The sequence below is a fragment of the Dasypus novemcinctus genome, chromosome 6 (genome assembly GCF_030445035.2).
Source record: "Dasypus novemcinctus isolate mDasNov1 chromosome 6, mDasNov1.1.hap2, whole genome shotgun sequence".
Lineage (NCBI taxonomy): Eukaryota > Metazoa > Chordata > Mammalia > Cingulata > Dasypodidae > Dasypus > Dasypus novemcinctus.
In genome coordinates, this window is record NC_080678.1 from 9,185,521 (window position 1) to 9,209,195 (window position 23,675).

The 23,675-nt window shown below is 40.9% G+C and overlaps 1 non-coding gene across 1 annotated transcript; it reads left to right on the forward strand.

The window, feature by feature from the left end:
• The first annotated feature begins 323 nt into the window (after positions 1-323).
• On the forward strand, positions 324-22,086 carry LOC101438503 (uncharacterized). The gene is made up of 16 exons (XR_011648974.1): positions 324-363; positions 680-874; positions 2,363-2,441; positions 2,538-2,653; positions 4,349-4,415; positions 5,771-5,816; positions 6,290-7,378; positions 7,918-8,099; positions 9,999-10,323; positions 10,413-10,528; positions 10,638-10,806; positions 12,514-12,669; positions 13,258-16,007; positions 17,326-17,380; positions 17,679-19,657; positions 21,822-22,086. It is a non-coding gene; the product is annotated as an uncharacterized protein (transcript).
• The last annotated feature ends 1,589 nt before the right edge of the window (positions 22,087-23,675 follow it).

The window sequence follows — 23,675 nt, forward strand, 5'->3', positions numbered from 1 at the left end:
CCCAAACTCCAGGAAAAGAGGGGATCCCCTCTGCCCGGCGCACCCCCACGCCCGCCCGCCGGAACCCCTCCCGCGGGGCCCAGAGCCGCGCCCGCGCCCGCCCCGCTGCCATTGGCCGGCCCGCGCCCGCGCCGCCCAATCACAGCGCTTAGCGCCAGAATTCGAATCGCTGTTTGGATTCGAAAGGCGGGACGCGCGGCTGCGCGCAGGCGGGGGCGCTCCCGGGCGCGCGGCGGAGGAGCCCAGCGGAGGCGCGCGGCGCGGGGCGGCTTTGTGGGGCGAGCGGGCGGCGGCGGGGACGGGGACGCGGCGGGGACGGGGACGCGGCGCGGCCGGCGCGGAGCCGACTGGACCGGCGGCCGGGTGAGCCGCGCTGCGGCGCCAGCGGGCGGGGACGGCGGGCGGAGTCTCGGGCGCCAGGGGCTCCTCGGGCCGCGGAGGGCCGGGGCGACGGCGTGATGCGGGCCGGCGTCCTCGGGGGTGCGGGCTTTGGCGGGGGAGGGGGCGCGCTGGGGGCGGCCCGCGCCTGGGCTGCGGTTGGACGCGTGTCCTAAGGGCGCGGGAAGTGAGGGCCAGGGCGCGGGGACGCTGGCTGAGGCCCGGGGACTCGGCTGTCACTTAGTGGCCGCGCAGCCGCCCGCCCTGAGGGTCACCTGTCCCTCCTCTTGGTCTGATCCAGCGACCCCTGTCTTTGCGGAAGAAGAGTTGCTGGTGAATTTGCTCTGGCAAACCTGGAGAACCTGACATCCCATCCGGAGGGACCTCTCCCTGGACTTGAGAAAATGAGTCACCTGGGCCACCTCGTTGTCATCAAGAGGAGCGGGGTCGACGGCCCCCACTTCCCCTTGTGGCGCAAAACCTGCTTGTTTGGAAGGTGAGCTGGGGTGGGGGCGCTGGCGCTGGGTGCCCCCCGCTCCCTGGGCGCCCCCTCCACTGTCCCCTGGACAGGTGCTCCTTACGGAAGGGGACTCGGAAAACGCGCCTGGCTAGTTCCGGGTTTGAATTTGGACAAGCCTTTAGGTGGAGAGGATTTCCAGGTCCCGGGCCCCTTGGGGCGTCCTGGGCAGGCGGCTGAGTGCGGGCAGCGCTGCCGGGGCTGTGGTTGGCGCTCAGGGCGCGAGCTGGGAGGAAGGAGCCTCGGCCGGCTCCTCGCTGTGCGGGAGGAGGAAGCTGGCAAAGGTCCCCGCTTGCACTTGGAGTTTCCCTGCCTCGCTGCCCACCTGTTCCGGGGTGGGACTGACTTGATGACCAGGCGCAGCTTTTAATGACAGTCTCCCTTGCGCCCTGATGTCACACGCAACGACGTTTAAAAATCCTCTTGGTGAAGAACTTCCCCCCCCTCTTCACCATAACTTCCCTCTATTATTTCCCAAGACCTCCGGAAAGCGGCGGCCCTGGCCCGCGGGCTCCCGCCTCAGCGTCGGGGCAGCAGCGCTGTGCAGGGTGGCTGGGCTTGAGAAACTCTTGCAACATAGGATTCTAGCTAGCAGTCTCCAGCCAAAGAAATCTCAGATCTAAAAGATGGTCTGCCTTCTGCTGGAATACTTTGATACCTAAAAACCGAATTCTTTTCTTTTGCTTAAAGTAGCTGTTTACTTTCAGTAGCTTCCTTCCCTTCAAAAGACAAAAAATGAACATTTCAGCCCTAAATGGCAGTAATTTTACTTACTATACAGCAGTGATCAAATCTATTTTTAGGTACGATTTTGTAATTTAGGAAGCAATTCTTAAGCGTTTGGTTATATAACTTTAGTAGGAAGAGATAATAAAAACCAGAGGTTTTTATTGAGAACAGAGAAGGTTATGAAGTGTTCAAACTTTTAAAACTGAGGGATTGAAATAGAAACTTCAGAGCATCAAGGAAGCTTCCTGAACTCTTGTTGAATAGTTTCTATACTGTTTAGGAATACTCCCATCTGGTGCTTTGTGCTGTCACCTGCTGAGGTGCTAGCCTAAAACAATAGCACTTGCTCGGGTTATTAAACCTTTAAGCATAGTGGATTATAGAAAAAGTAGAGTATTTACAATAAATTAGTCTTTCTCTATACTGAGATAAGGTATTCCTTTATTTGTGGCTTATAGTCATAGCTCTTTTAGTAAAAGGAAATTAAATTTTATATTGTAATATTTCATATTTTAATTATTTTAAGTACTCTTAATTTTAAAGATCTAAAATAGTTGCTAATATTTATAAAAATCGTTTGCAAGATGTGAAAAACATCTCATTGCCCAGTTATAACTTGATGCCATTGCATTTGCAGATCTAAAATACTAGTCAAATGCTTTTTATTTTGAAAAACTAAGGTAATTTACTTAAAGATGGAATAAACAAAAATAAAATCTTCATTCTTTTTGAATTGAGGGGTATTGAATGTGACATCCGTATACAGCTTCCTATAGTGTCAAAACAACACTGCAAAATTGAAGTCACTCAGCAGGAGGTAAGTGTTTTTTTGTAAATCATTTTTAAAAACTTTTTTATTTCACTTTTAAACTATTGATTAGTTAACATTTTTATCCCTTCTTTCTCTTTGTAGGCAGTATTGTCTAATTTCAGTAACACAAGCCCAACACAATTAAATGGAGCTGCTGTTTATGAACCAATAAAACTAAAACATGGAGATATCATAACTATTATTGACCGATCTTTCAGGTGGGTAAAAACTGGACTTAAAATAAATGGCACAGTCCAATGGTTCTGATGAACAATAAACAAGACTTACAGTTCCATGATGATTATAGTTTAATATTTCTGGACATCAGTGTTTCAGGTTGCCATTCTCAAAACATATTCTTACTCTGAAAGGATGTGGATCTTGGAGGAATAAGAAATGGAACTTAAATTGATCTAAAGTCAAGGATTTAAATCCACATAATTATGCCAAAGAAGGGTGACCTGATCCAAAAGAAGCTTATTTCCTTGCAGAGACTGATTGTATGGGAAACAGTGCAGTGGTTTTTTAATTTTTTTTAAACTTTTTTAAAAATTTTAAGGTAAAATGCAGACATAGAAAGGGGAGCACAGCAAGACATCTAGCTCAGTTTGTCATGAAGTGTAAAACCATGTGGTCCCAACCAATCTCATGTAATAGAACATTTCCAGAAGCTTCTTTCATGCTGTCTTCCAAATTCTTCATTTCCTCACCAAGTAAACCATAATTGTAGCTTTTATGATGTAATAACTCTCTGTGGTTTTACTACCTTAAACATACATTTCTACACACTACGGCTTTGTCTTATTTAACTCCATGTAAATGAAACGATAAAGTATGCATTTGTGTCTGAGTTCTTAGGTTTGTGGGGTTCGTGTGGCATAGGATGTCCTTGTAGTTTGTTCCTTCTCATTGCTTACTTCACTGAGAGCATGCACAGTAGCATATACAATTATACACACTCGGTTTGATTTGTACTTTTGAGTAATTTCTAGTTATTGAAATGTGCTGAGGCTTTCACTGTGATCAGATACAGTTTGTATTTTGATGTTAAATTACATTAATATTTTAATGTGTGTTTGAAAAGTTGTACTCTCCAGCTTTTGGGTATAGTGTTCTATTTGTGTCCATTAGATTCATCCCTTCTGCATTCTTTTTTTGGAGGGAGGTCATTGTTTTATGTTGTTCATATACCATACAATCCATCCAAAGTGTACAGAGTGTGACTAGAAGAAACCATTCCATTGTCCAACTGCTTCAGATTGTACTTAGAATGCATCTAAATTCAAAGCAGGTCATCTCACTGAGGTGTCCAGGTTTTCAGTGCTTCAAATAAAAGGTTGATTCTATGAATTGATGCCTGAGTTCTGTTAGAACAGTTATGTATCTTGTGAAACGTCAGCTTTGTAAAATGTGTCTGTTTGTTCAGACATAGATTGAATAAGTAGGAAATTGAAAAGATCAGTGTGTTCTGAAGTGAGGGGAACGCTCTATAGTTACACTGCGGTATGTGACTTAATGATGTTAGCAAAGGATCCACTGTCACCAGCTGCGCTATTTGACCTTCCAAGCTGCCCTGGTATTGTCATAAAGGTAACCTAGAGGTCACCTAGGCTTGCTCCCTCTGCACTCAGCTCTTATGTGGAAGGTGCTCAGGGTAGTGTGGCTTACCCTGTGTAGACAGAAACTAATGTGGGTTCCCTACCTCTGACAGTGTGTAGAAGATACTGGCGGCAGCTTATCTAAGTTTTTAGTGTAAAAACATTTTCCTAACTCTAAATTTATTTTCATAAAGAAAGTAATGAATAAAATGAAGCTTTTTCCTTGATCCTTGGACATTAACCAGATATGGAGGTTTTAAAAATAGGATACAAGACTTGAATTGAAATTTGCATCTGTCATTCTGTGTACTTTAGGTTTGAATGTGAAAGTCATCAGAAAGGAATCAAGACAATTGAGTTTCCAGAACGAAGAAGTGATAAGGTGAAGGGAAATACCCATGTTTGGGCTCTGATTATTTTATATGATGATATGCAGTCATTCATATGTACTTTAAAGAATGGTTCCTTATTTTCAATCAGTAACAAAGGAATATGACTTACTGATCAGAGTAGGAGAATATTAATGAGGTATTAAAAGAAATGGGGTTTGGACATATTAAAATGATATAAAATTCTAGTTCCTCTTTGTTATTCAAAATGAGAGTACTTTTGCCCCCAAAAGATTCCTACTATATCTCGTGATGTTAGTTTTTTGCACATCTATGGTTTGCTCAACCCGAAAACATGGACTAAAATTTGGGAACTTGTTTATATTATTTTGTGGCTCATTTTGTCTCTGAGTCCTGTCATTGTAACACTCCTTTTTTTTTTTTGTCTGAAATAATCACATTGTGAAGGTTCTGAGTACCAAAGATACTTCTCAATTTTGATAAAGAGAGGACCAGTGAAACTAGAAGTGAGTTACTGTGCTTCATAAGGGGAGACAATACATGAGTGTACCAGGATTGAACAAGGCGTTTCCATACCATGAACTGTATTAAAACAATTCTGGGCCCATCCTTGGCAGCTCTGATTTAGTAGATTTAGGGTGTGTCCTGAGAATTTCCATTTTCCCTGTGCTTTAGGAAGCTTCCCAGCTAGTCTAATAAGAGCAACTTGGAATTCGCTGGCTCAGGTACATATGAAATTAGCAGTCGGCAGGGCAGTTTCCACATCCATATCCCAGATGGGAACTGATGCTTCTCTCTTAGAGTACCCTGTGTCAGTCCTCTTCATCAGCTTCTGGGGGGAAAGCTCATTTTTGAGCCAGCCCTACACTGGCCACCATCCTAACTTGTTGGTGTAAAGAAACCAACCAGAAAGCCAGCTGTATGAATTGTGGGTTAGATACATGCCATGTTCAGTCTATGAGTTATTATTGGTCTGTGATAAAATAATTCTTGAAATTAAGTGCTTAGAAAATATTATGGCGAACTGTCAGTAATTTTAAGGCCATTGAACAAAATAATACAAAAAAAGAATGTATTTTATACATCTCTTAATTTTTACCAATTCATTTTTATTGTTTTTTACAAGATTATCGGTCCATTTCGTATTGGAAATAAAAGTGGTCCCTCTCATAGATGGTTTGAGAAGCACTGGGTTAGACAGCAAGAAACCTGAAACTGAAAAAGTTAAATGCTTTGCCTTTGGTAAAATTTTGTGGCTCTCACCGCCTCACCCTAAAACAATGTTGGAGTTATATCTTTGACATGTTTTATTTTATAGTTTGATAATGATGACTGTCACTATTTGTCGAGGCATTTAAGTTGCTGTTCTTATTTTGTCCATTCACAGGAATCACCACGCCATCTCTCAAGATCTCCTTTCTCTCATGACCCTGGTTAGTAGCGTTTCCTTTTGCCTAAGGTCCTGCAAGATTGGACTGCTGAGGGACAGTATGCAAGCCAGGAAGGCTAGAACATGAGTGTTTTGTGTTCCTAGTCTCATAGTCTGAGGAAATTGGGTTGTTTAACATGACGTACAGAAACAGAAGCTGAGCTGATTTCTTTCCAAGTGATTGTTGGGCTAAGTTGCTTTTCAGGGGAGTTTGAGTATACATAAATTGGCTTCCTCAGTTGTCAGCTTAATTCCAAGTAGAATCACAGCTTAAGATAACCTCACATCAGTTATGGGAGGGTAATAAGAGTTGCTTATTTGGATTGTCAAACTAGTTTCAGACATTTTTAAATATTTGGGCATTAAATAATTTGCAAGTTAAATGAAAGTCTAGGTTATAAGAAAATTTGAATGCTAAACTTTAATCGTTGAGAAAATCTTAAGCTTTTGTTTCTTATTTTCTAATTGGTTGTCAAGATGGGAAAGATCAAGCTCGTGATGCCCATTCCAACTTCACTGAAGAGGAAATTTTAGGCAGGTCTCCAGTACCTTCCAGGAATGTCAAAGGAGATGGTGCGGCTTCAGATGGCTCAGAAGATCCTTTTACCAGGAAAACACCTCAAGCAGCTAACAAAGGCTGTAGTTCTCATAATGCAAAACATGCAGAAAATAATGACAGAAAAGCAACTGATCCCACTGTTGGGGATTTTAAAGAAGATATATCTGGGGTAACATCAGTGAGCTATAATCAAGAATGCAAGTCTAGGCAATGCTTGGAGAGTAGTGAAAAAAATGACTCTCCCTTCAGGAAACTCTATGGGTCAATGAGAGAGGAGTTAGAGGCCAAATTACAAAAAGAAAAAGTTGCTCAGGGTCGTAGAAGGTCAGGAACACAGACTCCTGTATCAGGAAAAGAGAATGCGAGGCAGGGGGAGAGACCACCTGAATCAAGGCCAAAGTCTCCTAGAAGGAGCCAGCAGGCAAGGCCTGCAGCACATGTGCGAGAATCTGCCCAGATGGAGGGAAAGGGAACTCAGGTAGAGCCTGCTCAGGTTTCCAGAGGAACCCCAAATTCTAGCGTTCCTCTTGCTGAGATGATGGACATGAAGACCCCTGTTCGATATTCACAACCACAAAATTCCTCAAGAAAACGTAAGAGTGAAGACCTGGGCGCTACTGGGGGAAGCTTATCTGTGAACTTTGAGGAAAATGAAAGCTCCCAGGCAAAAAGTTTAACCGTTACTTCTAGTAACTTAATAACTGGAGGACACACACCAGTTAAAGTTGCAGATGCTACTGATTCAGGAAATACAGCAGGAAAGCGCTCCTCCAGAAAGAGAGCAAGTTTCCCCACGTGTGTTGCACTTCTCCCTCGACCTACAGAAGCAGATCTGCAAGGACAAGCATCTCCTGCTAAACTCCTTGCTCCAGTTGAAAGGAAGCTTCAGAATGACGCCCTGAGCAAACCTGGGAATTTGAAGGCTAACGTTGCACAGATAAACCCTGGACCACCTGATGTTAATTCGTTTGATATCAGTGACTATGTTGATTCCATTTCAGATTCTAGTAAGTTTAAATTTATTTTTCCTCAAAGCTTTACACCTACCTTCTATTTATAAAAGTACTTCATTCTGTAAGGAATAGCTGTAAGTTGAAACTCCAATAGCCATGTGGTACAGTGTCAGGACAGACATGTTGATTATTTATACTGATTAGTAGTGAAGATCGGAATGATTACGAGGTATGTAGAAGAAATGCTGGCTGCTAGGGAAAACTAGGACACAGGGCAGATCTAAGGAGACAAGGGCCTCCAAAAACTTTGGGTTCTCTTATTCCATCAACAAAATAGGAAAATAAGAGACTTGTCTTGATATGATTTTCAGTATTCTAAATAAAATCATTATTTGTCAAATTGGGAGTGAACTTAACATTTTAATGGTGTTATGTTCTTAAACAGTTTTAGCTTTTTCATTACAAAAGAATGAAGGTGTGCTATCGAATTTCAGTTTCAGTAACTTTTAAATTGGTTGGTCTTTAATAGTAATTTGAAACAAATCTTAAGTACTAGTACTTTGTATTTTCTCTTCTTTTTTTTTTTCATTAAGATGACAACAAGGGCGAGGAAATATCTTTGAAAAGGAGGAGGGTGTCCTTTGGTGGTCATCTGAAACCTGAATTATTTGATGAAAATTTACCTCCTAATACACCTCTCAAAAGAGGAGAAACTCCAGGAAAAAGAAAATCTCTTGGAACCCATGCTCCAACTGTTCTGAAGAAGATTGTCAAGGTAATTTTAATAACTAGTTTTTTTTTTTCTTTTTTACGTGGTAATTTTTAAAATTTTAGTAGCATATATGACCTAAAATTTCCCGCCTTTAACCATATTTATACATGTAATTTAGTGATGTTAATTATATTCACAGTATTGTCCTGCGTCACTACTATCTATTACCAAAATTTTTCTATCACCCAAATAGAAATTCTGTACCAATTAAGCATTAACTCCCCATTCCCTCCCCGGCCCCTGGTAACCTGTATTCTAGTTTCTGACTATGAATTTCCTCATTCTAATTATTTCATATCACTGAGCGCATACAGTATTTGTCCATTTGTGTCTGGCTTATTTCACTTACCATATCTTCAAGGTTCATCCATATTGTCACATATCAGAACTTCATTCCTTTTCATGGCTGCGTAATATTCCATTGTGTGTGTGTGTATACCACATTTTGCTTATCCATTCATCAGCTGATGGACACTTGAGTTGCTTCTATTGATTGTGCATAATTCTGCCATGAACATCAGGGTGGAAATATCTGTTTGAGTCTCTATTCTCTTGGGTGTATACCTAGAAGCGGGATTGCTGGGTCATATGGTGATTCTATACTTTTTTTTTTTTCTTCACTTTATTTTTACACTTAATAATTGAAAATATAAATAATTTAAAAATAAAAAAAGCAGAGTTGAATAAAATTTCTCAAATGTACTAGATACATAAAAATTTTTTAATCATACAATATGTTATAGAATATATTTAGTTCATAGTAATGGAACCATACAGTATTTGTTCTTTTGTGTCTGGCTTGGTTCGCTCAACATAATCTCCTCCAGGCTGATCCATGAACAGTTAGCATTCTTATTCCTATTTAATGTTTACACACTTGATACACATTCTTTCCAAACTCCTCTCTCAGGTGGAATTATAATTTATATATATATATATTTTCAATTTTAGAAAGCTAACTTAGTTGGGTGCTGGTAAACGAAACTCTGGGTTCTTAACCGTGCTTCTAATATGGTCCATAGGCATTATTAGGTCATAGGCCTGTGCCCACATGGTCACAGGCACTAGTCCAAAAAGGGTTGTTAGTTCACCTGACAATTACTCTTATGGGGTCAAAACAATTACCTTATAATTAGAGTAAAAAAATACTAATAAAAAACAATTTTGACATATCACAAAATATAAATATCAGGTTTTTGTTATAATTTGCTTCTTAGAAATTATGAGGCTATATTTCAGGTTTTTGGCTATTTGGTAATAAAGGTAAATCTTTGATGGCAAAACCCGTTCCTTTTATTTTTCAATCATTTATTTAGGAGGTACCAGGGATTGAACTGAGGACCTTGTACGTGGGAAGCAGGTGCTCAACCTCTGAGCTAACATGCTCCCAAAAGCACATCTTTTATATCACCAACTCTCTGAGCTTGTAATCAGCTCCCCACAGGCTGTGGTCTCATCTTTTGTTTTGAGACCTCTAGGAAAGCATGTGGCTCCATAGCTCATAAGAGGGCTTGTGCAATCTAATTCTTTATTATATACCAAAAAAGATTTCCTGCTTTTTGCTAGCTCACAGAGGTGAGCACCCCTTCTTCGATATAAGCTAAAGGGATTGGACCCCCCAGGGCTGGCATTTCCTCTGAGAAGAGCACACCTGCCTCTCAATAATCAGGCATGCCTTCCATCTAAGCTTGAGACATACCTGTTAAAAACTGTGCTGCCTTTTATTTTCTCCTTTTTGCTCCTTTTGTGACTGGGATGGACACAACACCTTCCTCACATTTAGTGAAAGCATAGTTTAAAAATTTAAAGACCTGAAATTCTTATTTGAAGAGGTTTCTAATATTCATTATAGAGATGATACATACTGGTAAGATTTCTTACGAACATTTTGATTTTTGCCAGGTGCAGCCTCAAGCACCAGGCAAAGAAGTACCTTCGGAAATCTCTTTGGATGTGACTTCTGCACAAAACATGTTTCTGAGCTCTTCAGCATTTAGCGCCAAGAGAGTTTCTCCAGCTGCAAATGACCAAAGCCCTACATCATCCAAGGCTTCTTCAATCTCTAGTGGCACTCCTCTTCCTCCTCAGAGAAATACACCTAAAAGAGTCGGGAGAAAGAGTGGGAGCTTATCTGTAAAGAGAAGGTCCTTGGATAAAAGCAGACATGATACTTTACAGATGATTTATTCCAAAAGGCAGAGTGGTGCATCTGAAGCCAATTTAATTGGTTAGTGTTTTATTAACAAATATATTTTAAGGTGAGTTTTCTTTTTAATGTTATTTTTTGAAAAGTTTTACAATTTTTCCCTTTGGCAGTGGCAAGATCATGGGCAGATGTTGTAAAACTGGGCACTAAGAAACCACAAACTAAAGTTGTAAAACACAGCCATCAAAGACGAATTAAGAGAAAACAAAGGACTAATACTCCAAAGGTAGGAGGTTTCAGTATTAAATTGCTCTCTTGCACATAATAGTATTTAAGATTATGTTAAATGGTTTTACACTTTGAAGTTTTGATAATTTGTTAATTTTTTTCTACAGAAACCTGCTAACGATATTCAAAATCAATTTAGCACAGGCCATGCAAACTCTCCTTGTACCATAGTAATAGGAAAAGCGCATATTGAAAAAGTCAGTGCTCCTACTTGGCCCTGCAGGATGCTTAACACTTTTGTTATGAATAAAAAGAACTGCAATGAAGATTTTTCAGGTAAAAACATGTGTTGGTCCTTAGAGATCTTACCCCTACTAAGCCTGCTGTTTGTGACTGCGTTGATGTATGCTAAATTTGGTTGTTTGCTTTGAGTGGGGTATTAAGATATATCATCTAGTGAACTTCCTGGGGTTGAAACAGAAAGAAGGGTCATAAGGAAGAGAAAGTTGGAGTAAAAGGACAGATCCTGAGCCATTCTTGGGATCACATGTTTTGTATGAGATAGGTGAGAAAAGGTAAATGTGAATCTTTACCTTGGAGAGGGGCAAACGTATAGAACTCTGGAGGTTGCTTTAATGTCAGGAAAGCAGGTTTTTGCCTAAGCTGCTGCTATTGTCCCTTTCCCTGAATTTATACTAATAAGTTGACTTAGAGTTGGAGCAAATTATGTTTTGAAAACTATTTTTGCTTCTTCCAGATTTGGTTTCCTTCTAAATAGCGTAACAAGTTTTAGAAAACATGCCCTGTGACAAAATTTCCATGAACCACTAATAGTTGAACTAACATTGGCACAAGATAGACTTGTTGTGGTCCCCAGTATAACTATATAAGACCCATACGGTTAGATCCTATTTAGATCACCTTAAATATACAAATATCTAGAGCCACTAGTGGCCAAGATTGTGATAGCATGCTCCATCATTTTAAAAAAAACTTGAGCATATACCATCTAATAGGCATGTATATGTACATATGTGTATATGTAAATGTATATACATGCATGTGCATGTTTATAAATTACATGTGTTACAGTATTAATATATGTTACACAACGTTAAAAGCAAGCATAAGTTTCAATACTTAGCACATGTGAGAGTGGATTGTTGCAGGCATTCTTTTGAAGATACTTTCCTAGAAAGTCAAAGAATTTTTGCCCCTTGGTGTCATTAACTTGCATTATAAAATGTCAAAATCTGTTGATACTTAGTCCTGGGTATTTTTAGTGAGGCCTGCGAGGTGTTATCGGCAGGAGACTTGTGAGTGGGCAGGTGTGAGTGGGCAGGCTGGCAGGCTTAGAGCAGGCTAATTGCTGAACACCTTCTGCACAGAGGTGCGAGAAGGAGAATGCGATTCCACCCATCTATGCCAGAACAGGAAAAATAAGGAGAAGGCAGGATAACATGTTTTCTAGAAAGTTAAATATTCTATTTAAAGTACATTATTCTTTTTTTCTTTATGTCAATCTCACTTTTTTTTACTTTAAAATAGAAAAAAGAGGTTTCTTGTAAAATGTCATTATTTCACAGTACTAAAAATTCCTCTACCATATTCTAAAATGTGGAGACATTTTATTTGTATATAAAATCCAAGTGTGGGATCCACGACTTTTAGAAGAGAGCATGAGGGCCCAGATTTCTGCATGTTGGAGAGGAAGGCATTAATGACCAGCAGTTTGCATCCTAAGGGTGCCTGGTTTTGCTACTACTTTGAAAGATTAAAGCAGTTGACTTCCTTCATTTGATTTCCTTTCCAAGAGGAGAGGGAAAGAAACACTTCGTGTATATATTTTCTCTTTAGTCTCTTTTCAAAACTCGAGTACAGTATTAATGTCATCACTTTTCTAGCAGGCCCTATCTGTCAGGAATGCTCGTGAGTGGTCTGTTGTTTATTTCCCACCATTTGGTTGGTTGTAAGGGCTGGGATGGTGGTTTGCATATGGATAAGTCATATGCTAATTGATTTCTAAATATTTTCATATTACAGGTCTAACAGAAATGTTTAAAACTCCAGCCAAAGAGAAACCTCAAGAGATAAACATATATCCAGACACTGCTGCATATTCCAAGATTATCCTTGGGAAAGAATTTCAAGTAACTAATTCAGGAGAAGAATCTCTAGTATGCACTCTGGAAAATTTGGGTTGGTTTACTTTTTTCCTAGCTTTATGATGTTGTTTGATAGGAACTTATGAATGGTGTGTTTCTTTACAACACATAGCATATTATTTCTCTACAACAGATGTTCCTGATAACATATTTCTAGTTTCTCTGTTCTGTTGTTTTAAAGGGAGAATTCCTATCGGTAGTTGAACTAGTGTTGGCTTCCATTGGCAACCACAAACGTGAAATTCTTGGTTGATACACTTACACTACCTATGTATACTTTTGGATTCTTTATTTTATTTAAGTAAAAGGGATGAGAGTGCAGAAAAGTATAATGGTTTCTCATCATACAGATGAATTACTCAAACTCAAAATTATTGCCAATTACAAAAGATCAGAATAAATTTTCTATAGTCTGCAGTTATTCCTACTCGTCCTGGGGGCAGGAGGTGGGAGATGTGAATCTGCCTTCCTCTTTCCCCTGGGATTGGCAGCTCTGTTCCTCTCAAAGAGCTTGCTACACTGACTGATTCTTATAGTTAAAAGGCAGTTGTTTCCTGTAAAGAGTAAATTAGAACAATGTGCATGGGAATATACTTATTACATACATTTTTATTTCTTATAGAGGAGAATGTGCTTTCCAAGACTCAGAATGTCGCCAAAGAGCCGTCTGATGAGACAGCTGCAAACTCGCTAGTGAAAACTCCTGAGGCCCATGTCACAACAAGGATTGGGATGAAAACTCCAGAATCCAAGTTGGAGCCTCTGATGGTCACATCAAGGGCAGATGCATTTAGTAGGTCTCCAGAACTTGGAAAGCAGGTGCTGTGTACAGAGATGAAAGATGAAAAGGCAACAACCAAAACTGTAGAGAACAACTTAGGAATTAAGACTCCGAGGCAGACACCAGCAAAGGAAAAGAATCTGGAGGGAGAGGTGAAGAAAAGTAAAAGACCTGTCAAAACACCCAAGAGAAATGCTGAATCAAAAGAATGGTCCGAACAGGCAACACCCATCATGCAATCAAGAAGAACTTTGGAACAGAGTTGTGTACCAGTAGAAAACCTAAGTGCTGTCCAAAGGCTGTTGACACCTAACAAAAAAAAAGAACACGTAGAAGATTTGACAGGCATGAAAGAACCTACGGGAACACCTAAACAAGCAATACAGCCAATAACACATGATACTGTTGACAGGAAGCTCCAGAAAACTCCAACCCACAGCAGAGAAGGACAAGTAGCAAGTCCTGCAGGCATTCGGGGACTGGAGAGCACACTTAAGGATAAGGCAGAACCTGTGAAAGACCAAACTCTAATCAGAGAGGTCCTGCAAACACCAGGGCAAACAGAGGCACCATTAAATGATGATGAAATCACCAAAGACCTTCGCAAGTGTCCACAGCACAAACCAGACCCTGTGGACACACCAACCGGCATTGAGAGACTGTTCCAGACACCTCAGGGACGAGTAGAAAAGCCACTAGCATTCAGAAGATTAATGGAAACACCGAAAGAGCCAAAAGAACCAATAAATGATGATAAAGTCTTCAAAATAGTTAAGGAAACTCCAGAACAGATACTAGAACCAGAAGAAAATCTAAGAGCTAGTAAGAGACTGCTGAAATTGCCTAAGGAAAAGGCACGATCTATGGAAAACCTGCTGCTGGTTGAAGAGCAGCCACAAACACCACGAGAAGCAAAACAGCCTGCAACTGGTGGCAGTGTCCACAGGAAGCTGAGGAACACACCAAAGCACAAGGAGGGACTGGGAGAACCTCTAATATGCCTCAAGAAATTGGTAAAGACACCTGAAGAAAAAGCAGACCCCATGGAAGAGCGGAAAGGTATCAGAGAGGACACAGAAATGGCAGAACAGCCAGAGGAACAAGCACACAGAGAGATTAGGAACACTCCAAAGCAGAAGGCAGAATCAGTAGAATCGCTAATGGGTGGTAAGAGACTACCGAGAACCCCAACAATCAACCCAGAGACTTTGGGAGACATGAAGAAATCACCAGTGCACAAACTGGGCTCAGCAGACCCACTATGCATCCCCAAAAGAGTGCTGAGGACACCAAAAGTAAAACCAGAACCTGTAGGGGACTTGGCTGATGTGACGGTGTTCCCACAAGCACAACAGCCAGAGGAACCAATGAGTGGTGACAGGGTCCACAGAGAGCTTAGGAACACGCCGCAGCACAAATCAGAACCAGGAAAACGTCAAGCAGGAGTAAGGAGACTGTCAAGAACACCTAAAATAAAGCCAGAGACCTTAGGAGATGTCACAGTGTTCCCACATGTACCCAAAGAGCCAGAGGAACCCACAGGTGGAGATAACATCCACAGGAAGCCGAGGACCACTCCCCAGCACAAGCGGGAACCACAGGAACATCTAACAATAGTGAGGAGACTCCTGGCCACACCTGAGGAAAATGCAGGCTCCGTGGAAGTCCTGCACACTCCACAGCCAGCAGTACAGCCCGTGACTGAAAACCCGAGTGCCAGATCTCCCAGGTGGAAATGCAGAAAAAGTGAAAACCTGACTGGTCTCAAGGTACTGTTTAGGACACCTGAAGAAAAGGCAGAACCAGCTGGATACGAGGAGTCAAACACTCCACAACAAATTGTGGAACCAGGAGATACAACAATCAGCGCACTCAAGACACCCTCCGAACAGAAGAGAGAGTCAGCTGAACTTGTGACAGAGATCAGGAAACCTCTTAGGACTTCGTTGAAAAAAACAGAACTTGTGGAAGACCTGTCAGGCCTCAAGAGACCAATGCAGTCTCCTAAAGCAAAGGGAGATCAAGGAAAAGACTCCACAGGTGTCAGTAATCACACGAAAACCCCTAAGTGGAGATGGGAATCTCCAGAAAATCTGACAGGCATGAAGAGATTTATGAAAACCCCTACTAAAGTTCATCCTGTAGGAGATCTGACACTGCTTGTGGCAACTCCAAATAAGGAGACAGAAGATATTTCAGGTATGCTTGAAACCGTTAGCACCGGTCCAAATGTATCAGAGAAAGTGAAAGAAATACAGTTGCCTAAAACACCTGAAATACATATGAAAAATCTTGCTCAAGAAAACCAGCTAGCAGGAAAAATACTAGAACATCCCCAGAGTGTCCACACTTCCAAGTCAAGAAAAGCCATGGGTGGCCTGACAGAACTTTTGGGAACAGCAGAAGAACCCCTGGAGCCAAATACTACCAGTGAATTAAACAGAAAGAAACCAGCAAGAAGAAAGAAAAGCGTGACTGAAGGTTTCTCTGGCTTACAAAGGCTTATGGCAGAACCCAAACAAAAGACACCCTGTTTGGAAATTGACTTCACTGGATTTGAGGAAATGTTTGATCTTGGAAAGAAAAATCAGGTAAAAACATTACATAGTGTATTAGTCAGCCAATAGGGGTGCTAATGCAAAATACCAGAAATTCTTGGTTTTTATAAAGGGTATTTATTTGGGGTAGAAGCTTACAGATACCAGGCCATAAAGCATAAGTTACTTCCCTCACCAAAGTCTATTTGGAGCAAGACGGCTGCCAACGTCTGCCAGGGTTCAGGCTTCCTGGGTTCCTACATTCCTGGTCTTGCTTTTCTCTGGTTCAAGTTTCCTTCCTTCTTGGGGCTGGCTTCTCTTTCCTCTGTGTGCTGACTTCCCAGGGCTCCAGCATAAGTCTTCAGCATCAAACTCCAACATCAAAACTCCAACTTCAGAAACCCTCAACTCTCTTCTTTGCCATGCCTTTTATCTGTGAGTCCCCACCCACCAAGAGGTGGGGACTCAACACCCTATCATAACTCAAATCAGATTGCAAGCATAATCCAATATTTCTTTTTGGAATTCATCAATAATATTAAACTGCTACATATAGTACTGACATGTCATCTAGAATGTGTTTTCCCGGTTTTGGTATAATTTCTTAAGTAGGTAACATAATTGGATGTCTCCTCAAAGCGGTCTGTGTGCGACACAGTGGATAAGTTCATGCCGTAGCCAGAACCCATTTGGGTCTTTATGGAGGGAATAGACTACCTGAGAAAAAGAAGTAGTCAAAAGTTTCACCATATATTTTAAGAGTTTTTCAGAGAATGAATGAGTTAGGTTTGTCTTCCGATGTGTGAAAAAGTGTTCAAAGGAAGGGAGTGCAGATCACTAGTTCTCTGTTGTTCCAGACACTACTGCCAGGATCACCAGGTACAAATGGGATCACAGGGGTTAATTTAAAAATAGGACAATAGAAATAGGAAGTGGGTATCCTTGAGAAGAACCTGATTGCTGGGATTGGTTTTTTGAGAGACTACTACATTGAAAGAAGTTTGGCAGAATTCCAGAGATTGAAATTTTTTCCTGTTTAACTTTGGAAATGATGTTTGATTAGGAATTCATTTACTTATGTACAGTGTCCTAGCACAAAACGTTATCATCAGATTGGGTAACATTACCTCCAAACCTTATATATCCTAAATTCCTTATATTTTTATTGTTGACTGCTCAGCAGAGATGATCATTATTTCATAGAAAAAGAATGGCAAGGCATTACCTTGAAAATCTTAGGTTACTGGTATCTTAGGAAAAAAATCAATGTAAAATTTTCAAATGAACTCCCTGTTCATATTCATTTCATTTTTCTTCATGTTGAGCTTCCAGCCATGTTTTACTCATTATGGATATTGTCTGATTTCTTTAGGATGGACCAGGGAAACTTTGTCAAGAAAACACCTCTTATAATCCTCCTAATGATGGTAAGTGGAAATCATTGTTTACATGAATTCTCTGCATTGCTCATTATAATTGGTTGTTTGGATAAAATTGGAAAAATTAGTTTGTAGGAACTGCTGAAAAGTACAAAGTATAGATTACTGTCATATGATATTGTTCCTTTCTGCCATACATCTGTGTCAGCTGCCCCCAGGACAGGCTACCAGTGATTTCCATATTAGTGTAAAAAATAACTGAAGGGAAAAGACAAGTTTCGGTACCTCTACGATGCTTTGTTTGAAACTGATTCTATACATATTTATATGTCCCTCTATGTTACAGAATCCAAACCTGGTGCCTCTGAAACTGAAGAATTATTGCCAGAGAAGACACAAGGCAGAACTGTGAATCAAAGGATAAGATCTGCTCTTAGGAAAAAAAGGGCCAGAAAATCGCCAGCACCTAAACATTTGCCCAGTCAAGCAGAGATTGTGCTTGGAGAGCCAAATGCCAAAGCTGAGCTTCATCTCCAAGAGAAGCCGAGTCGGGGAATGTCCCTACGTTCCAGACACAGATGCAAAACTGATACAGAACTGCAGGGGTCTCAGTTGCTCGTGTCAGCACAAAAGATTCAGACAAATAAAGGTGAAAAGACTGTGACGATGTTCCAAGAGGAGAACTCAGAAGATGGGGAGATGAAACAAAAGACTGTGACCCTAAGATCTAGGGGCAAAAGTAAACCTGGTATCAGGCTGCAGGAATCTGATCGTTTCACTTGCTTAACAGAGGTTATGCATGTGGAGAACAAGGACAAACCAATGAAGAGTTTGCAAGAAAAAGTTAAATCTACAAAGGAAGAGAAGATACCTTTAAGAGCTAAAAAAAGAATCAAAACTACTTTTGAAGAGGAAACTCATCCAAAGACTATAATATTTATGAATAATGTTCAGGAGAACTTGGAAGACATAGGAATAAATCAAGAAAAATTATGCTTCTCCTCTAGAAGCCAGAATAAAAATGGAGTGAAGTTTGAGAGTTCTAATAATTTGTCCGACGAAACCAAGGTAGCTGATGAAGAGGCAGAAGATAAAGTTACTGACAGTTCGGCAGTTAACATCTTAAACAGTACAGGGGGCACTCAGATCATTGTAACTTCAAGATCTTCTAGGAGCAGAAGTAAAAGAAACGTAAAGTCAGAGGTATTTCCTAGTGTACTCAGCACTCCCGAGATCACAGCTACAGGGGAAGTTGAAGAAAAGCCTATCAGGAAAACCCGTAAGAATGTCAAGGACACAGCAATTGTAAATCCTGGCCCATTGCTGAGGCTTAGAGGGTCAAGTAACGTGTATCCTACTGATCTGTTGCCTGTCACAACAAACAGAATGTCTGTGAGCAAGGATGAGGGGAAACCAGAAAAAAATCCAAAAGAAGAGAGGGTTAGATCCTCAAGATCTGGATCTCGGCAAAAATATACAGACCCCAAGTCATCCCGTAGTTCAGCTGAAGTGACAGACTTGGAGGGAGCCGACAAGCCTGAGAGAAAAACCCTAGGAAAGCCCAAAGAAAAAGCAATAAAGCCAGAGGCAGCGTCATCGAGGACCAGATACCAAACTAGGTTTTTTGAGAGAGAGATGCAGCATCTTGATTCTCTTCCTGTTATTCCTGAAGAAGCACCCACAGAGCAGGGTGACAAAGAACGAAGGCAGGTAAAGCACAAAACTCAGACTCAAGATGGTAGGTCTACGAGGTCTAAAAGCAAAGCAAACACAGGCTCTGAGGGATTTCTGAATATATCCAGTGAAGCAGAAATACCACACATGGAGAAAACGGCAAAGGTTCTTGTGAAACACAGGATGAAGCAGCAGGATGCAGCAGCCAGCAAGGAAATGCGGCTGGGATCCAGCAGCCGAAATAAGGGCCATCTCTCTGGTAAGGTGGTGGAGTCTTTTCCTGGTAGAGCAGAACAAGCCTCTTGGGAGACAGACCAAGCGGCAGGGCTCCAACCCCGTAGATTAAGGAAAACAAACACTGACACACCTCCTTCAGAAATAATGCAGGTGGGGGACCCCAAAGACAATCCCATGAAGAAAATCCAGGCAAGAAAGCCAGAAGACCCAGAGGTGGTAGTGAATCGGCTGCACCTGAGACCTAGAAGAGTGAAAATCCTTGCCACAGAGATGGCAAACAGAGGAATCACTTTAAAAAATGCTGTGGTCTCAAAAGATGAAACTTCACCTAAAGGACCAAGGCACAACCAGAGAGCCACACGCAATGCTAAGCGATGCATTACCGAGGAGGCAGTTACTGGAACCTCAAAACAGGTCAGCAGCTTACTGTTGTTGTCCGTTATGAACACAGAATGTTTTATTTTGTTTTTGCCATATATTTTGTGTTTTGGCTATATTTTAATGTATCTGTTTTGGGAATTCCACTTACAATAGCAAGTCCAGACTTAAGATAGCAAATGAAAACTTCACTTAGGAAGAACTATGAATTACTTTAGTTAATATATTCTACCTGCTTACGATAAAAAACTCCATGCTAGTTCAGCTAAACTTATTAAAATGGAAAGGTCATTATGTCTAACTTTAAAGGACTTCCTTTTGAAAGCTAAATTAAAAGTTGGGAGTATCCATAAAGTAAATGATACTATGTCAGAGTTCCCATTTTGAAGGAAGTGCTTGGGTCCTATACATGCAACCCCCGCCCTCCAACAAAAGAGTATTAAGCTAAACAACTCTGCTTTTTAGGTAGTGCCAAATTTAGAAGCACATGAATTGTCTATCATTTCAATAAATCCATAATGCATGATTAAATTCAATTAGTGTTATGGGGAATACTTGATTTAGGTAGTTTAAAAATAGGTTGAATAGTAACTTTTTGTGAGTGGATTTGGCTGTTCACACTCAGTGATCTGATTTGGTGCCCATGGGCACAGCAGAAGAGATGTGTTCATTATACAGGGGTAATGGTGACAACACTGACACTTTACATCCAGAATCTCATCTCTGTCCCCAGCCACATTGACAATCACCCAGAAGCAGCTGCAGAGCAGGGGAGTGGAGCCAGCTCCCTGCTCTGTCCCCACACAGGCACAACAGAGCCACTCTACCTGGCATTGCTGGTCAGGTTACCATTTCATTAGAATCTTAAAGGCGTGTTCCAGACTTCATGACCTTCTGACAGAGTGGGGGTAATCATTTGGCCTTTCCCTGCAACTTTAGTCATTATGGTGAATGTTTCTGCTGCACTGGGAGATGGTGAGGCCTGCATACCGTGGTCAAGTATTTAGGATCTCTGCATTCAAACTCAATCTCAATTTCTTCAATTCTTTTGTTTTTCTAACTCCCTCCTTTCACTGTGAGTCATCATTTGATAAGAGTTGTTAGTATGACTATTTCTGGGATGTGTACCTGGATCACAATTAACTTTTTCAGAAAACTCTTAAAGGATGAGAACACACACCTGAGGAGCTAACCAGGAAGTAAAGCACATGCCCCCTAATGCTGTAGGGGACCCATTTTAAAAGTCAGAGGTCACCTTTTCGTTTTAGATTTTAATTTTCCAGGTGGATAAGTCTGCCAAGTAAGGAAACTGTGGGTACATTATGCATATTAGATTTCAACCAAGAATGATCAAAATGAAAGGGTTTGTTACTTGAAGTCCTGGGCACCTGTAAAGTGAATTCAGCCAGGAACACTTTCATCTTCAGCTACTCAGCAAGATACTGTCTTGCTTAGAGGGTACATTTCAGGCAGTCTTCAATCACACTTCAACAATTACTAGTCACTGACTGGCTTCTTCCAAGAGGGAGTTTGATTTAGAAGACCTAAGAGATACAGTCCTGATTACATTCTGCCCCACCCTCCATGTTATTTTGCACTCACTGTCTGATCTGTGTCTCTTTGTCTTATTTTTAGGAGGTACCAGGAACCAAACCTGGGATTTCTCATGTGGGAGAGGCACCCAATGGCTTGAGCCACCTCCACTCCTGCTTGTTTTGTTTCACATTGTGTTTCCTTGTCGTATCTCTTCATTTGTCATCTTGTTCCCAGCCTGACACATCAGCTCACTGTCTTCCATGTCCTTTTTAGGGGGCACCAGGAACTGATCCTGGGACCTCCCATGTGGTAGGCGGAAGCTGATGAGTCACATCCACTTCCTGGTATTTTTAATTAGCAAAAATGTAAATTTTTGCAGAAATTTTTTCTCTTCTTGTATTATGTACTGAAAAAATAGATTACAAACTTTTGTATGAAAAGATAAACCATTTTAAGTTTTAAGAGCCAAATAGTAAAAAGTTAAAAAACTTAACAGGATCTATCTTAAAACTTGTTTCCAACCTCAAAATCAACTTTCTAGAACTAAAAATCTGCACGGCATCCAGTAAGAATTTTGTTTCATCTTGTTTCTTTTACAGAGTAGGGTTTAACAAGGAAAATGGTTCTTTTAAACTTCTTATGAGATATTTTTCTTTTCACACAGGAAAAGAACATTCAAACCAAAAAGAGGAAAACTAGAAAAGACATCGAAGATGTTTAGCTGAGAAGTGGAAGAAGAAAAAAAAATGACAATTTTAGTTTAATGATAAGTATTAGTATCCCCATAGAATAATTTTTGCAATAAAATTGAAAGTAAGTTTTGTAATAAATGTTATGTGCTTTGGTATAATCTTTTTTATATCCCGTATAAATCTTCATTCAATAAATGTGCCTTTAGCAAATGTCTATAAACTCTTGTGTCATTTAGCTTCCTCTACTCATGGAAATAAAATTGGGAAATTTTAGATAATGTCATTGAAATTTACTTTAGGAAGAAGCTGTTTTATAAAAGAACAGGATAAATATGTCTACACTAAGTGCTCTGCTCCTGCTGCAAACTTAGGCCTGCATCAAACTGACTAGCTCCTGCCGCCAGTGTTTGCGCTTCAAAGCTAGCAGGGGCGCCCACCTCCAGTTTATATAGAGCTGCTCAAACGAGCAGACAGGGTGACTTACTCAGACCCACAGGTGTCCATGAGAAAACTCCAGTGCAGGAATTTATAATGTTATGGGGCCTGCCTAGTTTATTTTACCTAACCAAATTTTAAGTTTTGATTTGTTAACATTCCAAATTATCGGGATTAGTGATGTTTAGTGTTTTAACATACTCCGTTTCTGATTTTAGTTGTTTCAGATTATGTTCTTAGCTTACTTATCTTTTGACTCAATGCTCAAGTTTTTCCTGTGTTGTGTTTCTGCCGTTTCAAATCTGTGGTTCAAATCTGTGGTTTAAACTGTCTTGTACCATGAAGTGTGGTGACTGAATGCCAGGTCTGGGGCAGACTGCCTTTGTTTGATTCTGATTCTACCTCTCCTCTGGTCCTCAAATTCCTTATCCGTAAAATGGAAGTGACAACTGTACATCTCAGGATGGTTCTAAGAAAGAAGCTCATGGGGTGTACCTCGTACCAAAAGGACGGCTTCACACAATGAGGACTTGTTAGCTACTTTCTCCTCTTAGTGAGTGGTGGTCGCATTAGTCAGCCAAAGGGGTGCTGATGCAAAGTACCAGAATTCTGTTGACTTTTATAAAGGGTATTTATTTGGGCTTAGAAGCTTACAGGTTCCAGGCCCAAAGAGTCCAACTCAAGGTACCACAAGAGGTACTTTCTCAACCAAAGTCTGCTGCCACATGGTGATGCAAGACCTTCCTCCTTCCTCTTCAGGCTCTGTGGTCTCAGCTTGTTCCTGTCTCAGCTGTAGGCTGCCATAAGGCTCCTCTCTCCCTGGGGCTCCTTTCTTTCCAGGGTCAGCTGCTCTCTTCTCTCCACAAGGTCAGCTGTAGACCATCAGGCTTATCTTTCTTCCCAGGGCTGAGTCTACCGAGCACCCTCTCTTCTTGCTCTTATCTGCTTCTGTGTTATCTACTTCCATGTGAGTCTGTTTTATCAGCTTGAAGGGGGCTGGGACTCAATCAGTTGCACTCTAATGATGTAGGTGAATCAAAGTCCTAATTTTAATGTAATTTCATCAGACATGGCAGCTGAATTGAATACAATCTAAGTGTATCACACCCAGAGAAACAGACCAGTTTACAAACAATGATCTCTTTTTCGAATTCATAAATAATAGCAAACTGCCACACTCCACCCTCCAAATTCCAAAAAGATTTTTTTAGAACAGTATTAAAAAAATACTTGAGTAAAAAGGCTAAGTGCAAAATCATATCTCAATCAGTTGAATGAATGCCTTAAAAGGGGAGATGATTTCAGCATTCAGAAAAAAATTTCAAGCTTGTCTTTGGACAGCCAATGTCTCCTGGGAGCTCATCAAGAACCGTCATCAGACCCTCATCAGA